Raw genomic sequence first — 13,078 nt, forward strand, 5'->3', positions numbered from 1 at the left:
AAAGAAATGTAAAATGTAAATATGCTCTCAAAACCATGAATTTTTAAAGCAATATAATGAAATAATTGTATTATTTTCTGTAAAATGTAAACTATAGGTGTTGGGAGATAATTCTTCATGGATCTGTCATATTGTATCATGTCTTGGGACACGCTTTTGTTTTGGAATACCTTTTCACGCATGTTTGTATACTACACAGCCTTGGAGTGTGGAAGCGATGTTTTCTGGTACAGCAAAGGGAAGGATTTCCTTAGAACTTCGGAAGATAGAGATGGCATCTCCCTTTATAGTAAAGGATAGGCTAACTCTTTTTTAACTAAAAAAAAAAAAGAAAAAAAAAGGGTTCCACGAGACCTTGCAATACAAGTCACTGTGTATGCACGTGTGACCTAGTATCACCTTATGGAAACTGGAGCTCTAATAACTGGTGTAAAAACACTCTGGATACGACTATTTCTATAATAAATAAAATTCTTTTTCTCTGATCCAGAAGTTTTACATAAAGTGTAAAGTGCCATTTTTATTTGACAAGAGGCATGTACCTTTTTGAAATAATTTGTGTTTTGCCTAAAGACAGAAAGCTGGCATTCACATGTCCTCAAATATTTTATTGATATAATTAAATTATCACCTCCCAATATATTGGAGTCTTGTGATTTAAAGACAAATATATTGAAGATTCTGATTTGGATATGCTTTGTATTTATTTACTAACCAAAAAAAAAAAAAAAAAAAAAAGATTAAGAGACAATGAAGAGAATGCTATAACTAAACCCAAATATTTTGAAAACATACTCTAAAACATTCTGTCTTTACAAAGTAAAAAGAACTTTTGACCTCTTGCTACTACATCATTCATGTAAATAAAAATGAGCACATCCTTAAATTAGTATTTATTTATTTATTTATTAAAGGTTATTTATTTTGAGAGAGAAAAAAAATATGAGTGGGGAGAGGCAGAGAGAGAGGGAGAGGGAGAGGGAGAGAGGGAGAGAGAGAAGAGAGAGAGAGGATCCCAAGCAGGCTCCACACTGCCAGTGCAGAGCCGGATGCAGGGCTTGAACTCACAAACTGCGAGATCATGACCGGAGGTGAAATCAAGCGTTGGACGCTTAAACAACTGAGCCACCCAGGTGCCCCAGTATTTATTTTTAAATAAACAAATATGAAACAAAAATAAAGCAGTGAATGACCTTAAAATTAATTCACATTTCTTTGGAGATCCTAATGTTTCCGCTTAAATATTTTCCATTCTGGCTGAAAACAAAACGACAGTATATATATATATATATATATATATATATATATATATTCATCTATCCTATCTAGTTTTACAAACTATCAGTTCATGAGATTCTTGTTAGAGTTCCCAAATCCAGAATGCTGAGATGTACTTAATTAGTGAGCTCATTTAAGGGTGCCCTTAGAGACAATTTTCCCTTGTTTTTTACTTTACCTAAAAGGCCTCAAGACATTTAACTAATATCTAGTGCAGTCATTCTTTACAGTAAAAGATAAGAAGGCAGTCATAATCCTAGGAATGGGAGCATCTGGTAGGCACACGCACATTTCTTCACCCTAGAGTAGATTTAATTTGTTGCAAATAAAAACAAATAGAGAGGACATCACCTCTCAAATTATTCTCAATGGTCTTTGAGCTATCAATTCCCTTATGCCTGGAGCTATCAATCTCCCACAAGCCCAAAGACTATCGCTTTACTCCAATTAAATGAGATCCAAATGATCTCTGTTTGGATCTAGAGACTGAATTTCAGGTCAGCTTCTCATATAGGGAAACTAAAGTAAGAGAATAAATTGCAATTTTATTTTAGAAATTCTAATCAGATGACCTCTTATTTTCTATAATTTCTTTACATAAATGGAGCACAGAGTGTGGCAGAAACTTGCCCAAGCTTATGATGGTGGGGCCACTATGGGAACTTTCCAGATAGGAAAACAATAAACATCTTGGAAGCCTAACTGTGTGACATGTAAAATCAATACATTTATGTTTCTTTCATGTCTGTATCTTTTAAAAGGCTCAATTTTTATACAGGATTTAAAGACTTGGGAAGGGGATTGGATTTTAAAAATTGTTTTATAACCAAAAGTCCAATGTGTTCTATTTAAAGGAATAAATTGAGAAGCTGTAATTTAAGTCAGATTTGTGAGTGCTCCAATATGAAGCTTTATTGGATTTTCAATTATAATTAACAGAATAATAACTAAAGATGTAAACAGAAACAGAAATGATTGTACTATCAAACACCTGCTTCATAATTATTTGAACAACAAAATGTTTTTGAGTCTCCCACTTATTTATAATCCTGGCATGTTTTTTTAAATGCCTGTCTATGTATCAATCTGTTTAATTATTTTACAGCTCTCCAGAGCTGTAAGAGACAAAAACTGCTAACAAAAAATAAAACAAAAAACAAAAAACATAATCTGATTCAGGTGACAAAGTAGAGGCAATAAGACTAGTACTGGGAGGTTAGTTTATGCAGGTAAAACCGAAAGCCTAGGCAAATGCGAAAGTATTTTGCAAGTTCTTGTGAATTAAATCCTTACTCAAAAGGTATCACAATGACCTCAAAATGTCAATTTAGGACTTAGATTCAGTGGATTTGTAGTGATCATAACCAAAAGGTGGGAAGAATTTGGAAACTATCTTTGGGCAGCTGTTGCTGAATAAAAACAGGCCTCTGCCATTCTCCCATAAAGGAGACTCTGTACAATTTTCATCTGGCATCCTAACAATCTTATATTTGGTTTGAGCAGTACATTTTCGTTTCATTCATCATTTAAAGACAGATAATCAGAAAGTCATTACATCGGCCGACACCAGACCCTTCGCTCGATTGTATTGTAATTGAGCACTGCAGAGCGTGTGCCAGATCTAATGGATAATGAATATATTATGTCAGGAGAACCGCCTCAGTGAAGCTCCAAGGGAATAGACAAAGGGCTTGTGGTGGTGACACATAGGGTCACAGATGTTGTGCTGATTTACTGATGGAGTGATTCTGTAATTCGTTAATCAATGATGGGCACTGCACTGCTTGTGCGCACCCCACTCTGCAAATGGAGGAGTGTATGAGGGGACAAGTCACCATTTATTCAACATAGTTCTAGAGGGTCTACATTTAGCCTAAGATTGAGCCTGTCATTTTTACAGACTGTCGCAGCGTAAACATCTTATTGTAGTAAGATTAGGGTGTAGACATGAGCCTGGTTATATTATAATGAGAATATATAGCATACCTCTTCCATTATTTTTTATCACACTTTTGTCAGGGTCCTTTTTCTTTCTTTAGAATAATGCAACCAATTCAGAAATATATAGATAATCTCATTCCACGATGATCTTCTTTTTTTTTAGAATTAACTATATTCAAGAATTATCAGGCCTAAAAAACACTTATGCACAAAATAATAACAATAATAATATTGATGATACTAGCAATATTTTATGAAACTATTGATTTATGAGATGTCAGCATATTCTAATTGCTTTATATCAATTATCTCATTTATTCAAACAACCCAAGTATATAGATTATTATTATTATCCCCACTATACAGATTTAGAAACTAAAGCATACATTAATAACTAGCCAAGACCGCAATGTATTAAACGGTGAAAGCTGTGCTCAAAATTGATTTCATAACTCAAAAATCTATACTTATAAACATATTGCTTCAATATCTTCTTAGCCTGACTCAAATTCATCAATTTATTATTGTTATATTATTTTCTCTTGTAACGTCATCATCTCACACATTTATGAAAGATATGCTAGAAAATATACAATTTTATGGATTAAAAAAGAAAACTAAATTATATATTATGTTCAAGGATACAAACAATGGATGTAAGCCAATGATGCAGATCTTTTCATGCATGTCATTTTTTTCTACTACAGTGGATAATTTGATGAAACAATTTAGAACATTTAACAATTTTTATGGGTCATGAATCTAGACAAGCATTAGCTGGATGTTTTTGTTCCAAGGTGTCTAGTTAGATTTCAGTCACACTAACAACTAGGGCTACAGTCTCATCTGAAAGTTTGACTAGGAGAGGATCTGCTTTTTTTTTGTTTGTTTAACATTTATTCATTTTTTTTTTTTTTTGAGAGACAGAGACAGTGTGAGTGGGGGAAAGACAGAGAGAGAAGGAGACACAGAATCCAAAGCAGGCTCCAGTCTCTGAGCTGTTAGCACAAAGCCCATTGTAGGGCTCAAACCCACGAACTGTGAGATCATGACCTGAATAGAAGTCAGATGCCAACCAAATGAGCAACCCAGGTGCCCCAAGGATCTGCTTCTAAGTATGGTTGTTGGCAGGATTCCATCCCTCCTGGGCTCTTAGATGAAAAAGCTTAGTTTTTTTTCAGTTGTTGGCTGCATATTATTCAGTTCCTTGCCACATGAGCCTCTCCATAGAACAACTCATAACTCATAGCATGGCAGCTGGCTTCCTTAAAGAAGCAAAAGGGAGAGGGAGGGAGGGAGGGGGAGAGAGAGAGAGAGAGAGAGAGAAGGAGGAGAAAGGAGACTAAGACCAAAGCCACAGTCTATTTTTAATTTAATCTGCAAAGTGACCTGCCACTATTTTGAGTGGCAATTCTAGTCAGAGAAGCAAGTCACTGTGTCTTACCCACACTCAAAGGGAGGGGGTTGCATAAGATCATGAATACCAAAGGAAGGTATCATTAGAAGCCCTCTTAGAGACTGCCCACCAGACAGAATGAAGCATAAGTAGTATTTGAAGAGATACCAGGGGAAAGGGGCATGAGGATATGAACAGACATGAATTGTGATCTAATAGGTCCTCTTTCTTCTTCTGGATCCTTTTTATTTTCTCTCAAAAACATTTCCCCTAATAAATTTCTCATACATAATATCATCTTAGTGTTTGCTTCTTAAGACCTAAACTGACATATATATTGGCTAAAATTATTCCAACATTAATATACCTAAAGCCATAGTTTGAAAAAGACCAGTAAAGGCTAAGCAGAATTAAACACACAAACAAACAAGCAAACACACAAACAAACCTGATATCTAATACAAAGAAAAAAATACTTAAAACATTCATGGGGAAAAAAAAAAAGATCTATTACTTTCAAAGAAAGAAATAAGCCTTATGGGTGACTTTCCCAAAGAAACTGAAAACTAACAATGGAATGCTAATAGAAATATCTGCTGCATTAGTATTTTGTAACAAACAAAAATATTCTTCAATAATTATGGTAAAATACAAAGATTTTCACACACACAAATAAAAATGAGAATTTGTCACCAATAGAACCACCTTCAAAAATGACTTGTTATTTATTCTGGCAGAAGAAACATTGTCCCAGATGGAAACAGTATTTCAGAAAGAAATAAGGAGCCCTGAAGAGGATATTTATGTGTTAAATATAAATTAATATTGACCTCTTAAAGCAACAATAAGATCTTGTGTGTTTAAAACATGTATTACTAAAATACATGACAAAGCAGCACAAAAGGAATTGGGGATATGAATGGAGTTAAAATATTATAAGGATTTTAAAGTACAGGGAATTATAAAGTTACTTTAAGGTAGATGCTACTAATTCTAGAGTTCACGTTGTGGAGTTTCCAGGTGGGTGAACTCAGGAAAATGTAGAGTGAGGAGCATGCTTAGAGATGGCAAGGAAGATCTGTACGCTTTCCCTATACCTTGCCCGCTGCATCACTTCATCTGGCTATTACTTTATATCATTTACCGTATCATTCAATAAACTGGTAAATGTAAAAAAATAAGAATAACAAACAAGAATGTATGTCGTGATTTCTAGGTTAATCATCTACCAATTTTAAAATAAAATGAACTAATAAAAATGTTTGCTTATCCTAAGAGAAAAGAAAGATGAAGAAAAAAATGAAAAAGCCAGGAAAAAATAGAAAATATTGGATTTAAGGACAAATATATCAGTAATTATAGTAAATATAAGTGAACTAATATACAAGTTAAAAAACAAGATTTTCAGATGGGGAAAAAATAAAATATAACTAATTGGTCTGGAGTGTATAATACAGTTAATTAATGTTCATAGAATGAAACATTTGCATTTGACACAAACACTCCTTTCTAGGTCTTCACTGAACTGTAGCAGGAAATGATTACATACCACATGCCCAACAGGCAAGAAACAAATGCTGCCTAACTCCATGTTACATGTTCTGAGTTTTGAGATACTATTAACTTCTTATGGCAAAATAAACATTCTATGCTATTAAAGGACAGTAGCATTTTTATACTAGCATTGTGACAGAGTTCAGACACTGTTGTAATTCAGTCCTATTTTGTGTTCTTTGCAAAGCAATTGTGAGAAGTGATATCTGAGACTTAACTCAAAGGTAGACCACCTATTCTGGATGAAGAATCACAGGAGAAAGCTTGATTTAAGTGAGGAAGAATACTCTACTTTTGAAAATCCCAAATAGAAATTTATGTGGCAGAATGTAATAATTGACCAGGAACTAGTTAAGATTTAAGAAGTGATAATCTCAGTTGCAGCTATTTCATAACATCATGGGACTGTTCCACAGTCATCAAATTCCAATTTTCTCTAGAGTTAGTTAAGACAATGAAATCTCTTCCCTTTATCATTGCTACCTCCTTTATTGTAATTTTTACATACAAAAACATAAATAACCTCCTCCTTTCACCTCCTTAATCCTCACTCTTTTTTGAGCATGGGGTTAGAGGAATTTTCCAATGTAACTCCAGCCAGGGGGCAGGGGAGTTGGGGGAGGGCAGACAATTTAGCAAAATAAGATATAGGAGAAATTCTAGCCTATTGTTAACCCTCATAATAAGAAAAATCTAATTGTCTTCAGACTCTTCATGACAGTGGCCTCTGATCCTACCCCTCTTCATCCTGAAGAATCAAATGATTTTTTTCATCACCTAAATGTTATTTTTTTATGCCTCAACACTTATGCTACCTATGTTATGCAATCTGGTAGTTTCTAGTAAGTTGGAATCAATCCAGTCATTCTCTGTGCTATGAACATGTCGTGATTTTCCTGGCCATCTATATTGTGATCCTCCTATTTGTATTAGGATATTTTGGTTCTGATGAAAGGTCACTGGCAAGAAGGATCCGAGAGAACTTTATTTTTTTTTAATCTACTTATAAATCTAACAGAGATCAAATGTCTCTCTTGCCCAAAAGCAGTAATTTCAGGGGAAGAACATAAAATAACTGAACTTCTAAATGTGTTCAAGACACCTGAAATAAAGTAAAACAATGTTCTTACATGATTTGGACAAGGAAAACAGAGGTTTTAAATCTTCCAGGAGCAAATATTCCTTTTATGACATGGAACCTGTACTGAACTACTCCTTTTCTCATTTTCCATTTCCTAAACAGCATTGCCCTGGTAGCCAAGTTGACTACATGTTATAGCCAAATGTGTAATAGGAGTGATTTTTTAATGGGATTTTTGATTGCTAAGGAAGCAGTGACACCCCAGTCATAGCACCAGGCCTTATTCTCAGGATGAGCTGTCATTTCATTCATATCAGTCAAAGAACTACTTTTCTTCTCCATGTACAGCAAAACTTTCAGTGTTCTCATAATTTGAGAACTAAAATATTGCCAACAACAAAAGGCCTCTGACAGCTTTATTGTCTGTCATAAATCAATCTGGCAAGACTCAGCGACAAAATATAAAATGTCAAATCTATACTTCTATCTGCTAAAATGGTAATATTAACTACCTGACGTACCTACGTATTTATTCTAACGTACCAATAAGCCATACTTCTTGGTGCTTGATGGGGAAACAGTCACATTGCATAAATAAAGCAGAAAATACAATTTAAAACACGTGGCTTTATCATTTTTTACAAAATCAAGCTTTTTTAACAATATCAATACATACAATAATCACACTAAGCAACAGATCTGAATATCACTAGTGTATTATGAGGCTTTGAATAAGGTTGATCTGTATGAAATGTCCACATTTTAAAGTCAAAATGACTGAATAGTAGCATTTCAAATGATTCATCATAATTATGAGTATAATCTCATTAACACTCATAGTTTTCCTATGATAAAGATTGGGGGCATTTTTGAGGAAATTAATTTGTAATATCTGAGACTTTAGATGCTGACAAAGTGACATCCAGTATGCATTCATGATCATTCTTAAAGAACATTGTCAGAGGGGACAGCTATCACCTTCCCATATGAAATGCTCAAGAATAGAAAGGCTGAATGGACAGACTTTATCATGTTTTTATTAAAGTGAAGATGATTAGGGAAAATGAGGAGAAGAATAAGAGACTTCTCCCCTCTCATATTATGGCAGAGTAAATTGCCAAGTCTCTGTCTATGCACTCACCTAAAACTTTGCTATTTCCACTGAAAAGAATCACTGCCTCTTCCCCCTTAAAATCTTGAAATAGGTGGTCAGGAATCATTTCATTCACTGATAATCTCCTGCTTTATTTCTCTCTTTAGTGTTTGTCACCTCTGACAAACAAGATCTTATAATTCTTTATGAGTTTATTATCTATCATCAGTCTACATTGTAAGCTCTCAGAAGGCAATAGCGTCCACTGCTATTTTCCCAACATACAAGAGAGTGCTTAGCATTCACCTAGCACTTAATAAATCACTTCAGATGAATGAATGAACATATGAAAAATGAAATCAATGAAAGGAAAAGAGAATTAAAAATGAGGAAAAACTAGCATAAAATTTTATGGTTAAAATAACCTTTACAAGTAATCATAGTAACTATAAATGGAATTTAAATCATCTAGCTAAAATATAGATGTTGTCAAAATGCACTAAAATAAACACACAGACAAAAACTGTATGTAGTATCCAATTTGTATAAGCTGAATAGAAATATGAAAAGATTTAAAAAAAACAAAGAGATTTACAAATATTAGTCAAAAAGGAACTTTGTAAATATTTTAACACCAGACCAATAGGCCATAAGGTTAAAAACGTTATTAGAGATAAAGAAGGTTACTGTCTAATGATAAAATATTCAATTCATTAGGAAGGTAAAAGAATTCAAACGTGTATAAGCCTAACGATGTAACATCAAAATATAAACAAAAATGTATAGATTTTGATGAATCCACAATCATATTGGGGTATTTTAACACATCTTTTTTATTAAGTCATTTATAAAACAGAACAAAAAAACTTAAAAAAACAAAAAGTATAGTAAGAAAAGATAAGATTTCAACACCTTATTCACCCAGCTCAGTTAAATGGACATATATTAGACTATTTCCTCAACAATTATATAACAAACATTCTGCTCAAATATGCACAGAATATGTAGAAAAGCAAATGCATCTTGAGCTAGAAAACTAATTTCAGCTTATTTAAAAGTATCAGAATCACACAAAAATCTTTAATTGAATGAAATGTAGGTAGAAAAAAAAAGAAAAGAAAAAAGAAAAGGGACACCTGGGTGGTTCAGTTGGTGAAGGCATCTGACTCTTTCTTGATTTTTGGCTGGGTTCATGATCTCATGGTTCAATTCCTGAGATCCAGCCCCATGTCAGGCTCTGTGCTGACCTCTCAGAGCCTGCTTGGGACTCTCTGTCTCCATCTCTTTCTGTCCCTCACACACCCCCCAAAAAAAAAAAAAAAAAAAAAACAAGTAAACAAACATTAAAACAAAAAAGAACCAAGTTTCCAAAAACATTATTTTAAATACATAATGCGTTAAGAGGGAAATCAAAACAAAAACTGTAAAATAGTTAGAAATAACTATTAATAAAAATGTAAATAATTGTGGGATGAAGCTAAGTAGGAATCAGAAAAAAAACAGGACCTTAACGCTTACCTTAAGAATGAGAAAAATGCTCACAATTAAAAATGGTCTAAGCATTTATCCAACTCAAGAAAGTAGAAAAAAAAAAAAACAAAACAACAACAGGATAAATCCAAAGGAAAATGAAAGAAGGCAAATGTAGAAAAAATAGCAAAAAATAATAAAAGATAAATGAAAGCTAAACTAACAATGACCAACCAAACCAAAAGCTGATTCTTTGTAAAGACTAATACAATACACTCTAACAGAGCTTGCAAATAAATAACAAAAAAGATAAAATGAATAATATTAGGTATGAAAGATAGCAGAGCAGAAATTAACAAGATAAAAAGAGAATGACATTTTAGGAAACAGACAAAAAGAAAATGTTCCTATGATAATTCAACTTCCCAAAAGTGACTGAGAAGAAAAAGAAAGCATCAAAAGACCACTATTAACTCTAAAAGAAATGTATTTAGCAAATCAAATTTATACCAAGAAAAGATACACAGGGCCCAGATAACAATTTCTAACAAATAATCAAGGAACAGTTCATAATTGAAATACAAACTTTTTCAAGAGATAGCAAAAGAATAGATATTTTCAAGCTCTGTCATATATCAAGCAAACGCTTCCAAGTCAGCACAACTCTTAAAGATAAGATAAAGAAGGGTAGTTTGATAAAGGATAAATATGGGCCAGTCTTATTTTTAGTCATAGAAAAAAAAAATTCCTAAACAAAATGTTAGAAGACCAAATCCAACAATTTAACAACGCCAACAATAATAATAATGCAGGATCAGTTGGATACTTTTAGGTACCTAAAAACATTTTAATATCATGATACTTACTATCAATTTACCATATTAACTGGAATAATGAAACAATATTATAACATAGTTATAAAAAAGTAATTTGACAAAATTTAAGAGTAATTTATAATTAAGTAAAACTGTCATGAACAGTAGGAATAAAAAATGTTCTTAACCTTATAAAAACTTATCTACTAAAAAAACAATATGGGATTTTAGCACTATCATTCCTATAAAATCTAATCCAAATGGTACTAAAAATCTCTACTAAAATCAATAAAAATGAAATAAAGTTTATAAAAATTGAAATAAAATATTAAAAAATTATCCTTATTCACAAATATTAAGATTGTCTATTCAGAAAACTTAAGAGATTTTATAGAATGAAAAAGGTTTAGTAATTCAGTGAGAATGCTAGATAAAGGCTCAATATATATAAAGTAATGATATTGCCATACTCAAACTATAAACAGGTGAAGTAAAAGAAAAGTACAATTTAGAATAGTAACAAATATTTTAAAGTGCTTATAATTAAAGCTTTTCAAAATGTACATATTTGTAGAGAAAACTTTAAATTAAAAAAAATTCTAAATTAATGAGAAAGTATATCCTATTTAAGACTGGAAATACAATAACATAAAGATATAAAGTGTCACCAGATTTCTATATAAACTCAATGAAATTCTAATCAAATTCCCTAGAACTGATACTGAAAATTACATTGAGAAACAAAAATTCAAGTATAGGAAAGAAGCCTCCAAAAAATAAGAATAAGAAAAAGTGACCCACCCTAGAATACTAAGATTATAGAGACACCATACAAATTAAGATACTGTGGCACTGGGGCAGTGACAGGCAGGAGTAGAAGGAGGTGAATTAATCCTACCAGAGCACCTAATACTTTAACAGCACTTTCCAATAAAGTGTCCAATTCCACTTTCTATGATAATGGAAATATTCTGTATTTGCAATGTCCAATAAAGTAGTGAGTAGTCACATATCACTAGTGAGAACTTGAAATGTGTCTAGTGTAACTAAAAAAAACTAAATTTCTAAATTCTGCTTAATTTTAATTACATTTAAATGGAAATAGCTACTGTACCAGTAGACTCCCACATTAGGGCACAGCTCTAGAAGCATGTACATATAGAAACTTAATATGTAACACAGGTCACTGCAAAAGAGCAAGATAGGTGCTATAGTTAGCATTGTTAGCAGGTGCTAACAATATGGGATAGCCATATGGGAAAAGCATGGATCCCTACCTCACAAAATACACAGCCCAAACTCCACATGGCTTGATTAAATTTTTAACATAGGAAAAACAAAACTTTATTACATACAAAAAAGACTCTAATATTGTGACTTTATTATATCCAGACTAGGAAAGTCTTTCTAAATTGAGACATAGAAAGACAAATCATACATAATTAAAATTCAAATTTTGTGTGTGTCAAAAGCAAATATAGCAAAGTAAACAACATAAACTGTAGACAAAAAGGTGGTACTTGTAATGCATATAACCAAGGAAATTTTTGTGGCCAAAATAGAAACACTCCTAAAGTCCATTTAAGAAAATTAAAAAAAAAAGGGTGGGGGGCACCTGGGTTGCTCAGTCGGTTAAGCATCTAACTCTTGATTTTGGCTCAAGTCATGATCTCACACTTCATGAGATTGATCCCCACATTGGGCTCTGCACTGACCACATGGATCCTGCTTGGGATTCTCTCTCTCTCCCTCTCTCTCTCTCTCTCTCTCTCTCTGCCCCTCCCCCACTCATGTGCTCTATGGCTCTGAAAATAAATAAACATTAAAAAAATAAAAAAATAAATAAAAAACAAAGATGAAAAAAGATAATAATAGGAAATTCACAGATTGTACATAAAGTATCAATATGCATACAAAAGGTGTAGAATCTCACTAATCATCAGGAAATACAAAATCAAATTGGAATTTCCTATCCATCAAATAGACAAAGCTGAAAATGGCAATTTCAGCAACTGGCAAAGAGACAGATCTATAGGAATTCTTATGCACTGCTGGTAGAGAAGTAAATTGGTATAATCACTTTGGAGAGAAATTCAGCAAAATATAGTCAAGTCAAAAGTGCATACAGTTTGTCACCTACCAATTCCATTCTTTGCCTAAAGAAATACTTTTACAGTCATAGATGGGAGAAGCATTGCCTGTAATAGTAAAAAAGTGAAAACAATCTAAATGTTATAACAAAAGAATAAAATGTGGACATTCTTACCATGATACATTATACAGCCATGAAAATAAACAAATTACAGCAACATCTATTAACATTGATGTTTTTTATAACTATGCTAAAAAGAAAAGAACATCTGTAGGAAAACAATGCAGTGATTTCATTTTAGAGTATTCTATTTTGTTGGACTGTGTGTATGTGTCTGTGCCTGTATGTATATGAAATA

The sequence above is a fragment of the Panthera tigris genome, chromosome A1, assembly GCF_018350195.1.
Source record: "Panthera tigris isolate Pti1 chromosome A1, P.tigris_Pti1_mat1.1, whole genome shotgun sequence".
Lineage (NCBI taxonomy): Eukaryota > Metazoa > Chordata > Mammalia > Carnivora > Felidae > Panthera > Panthera tigris.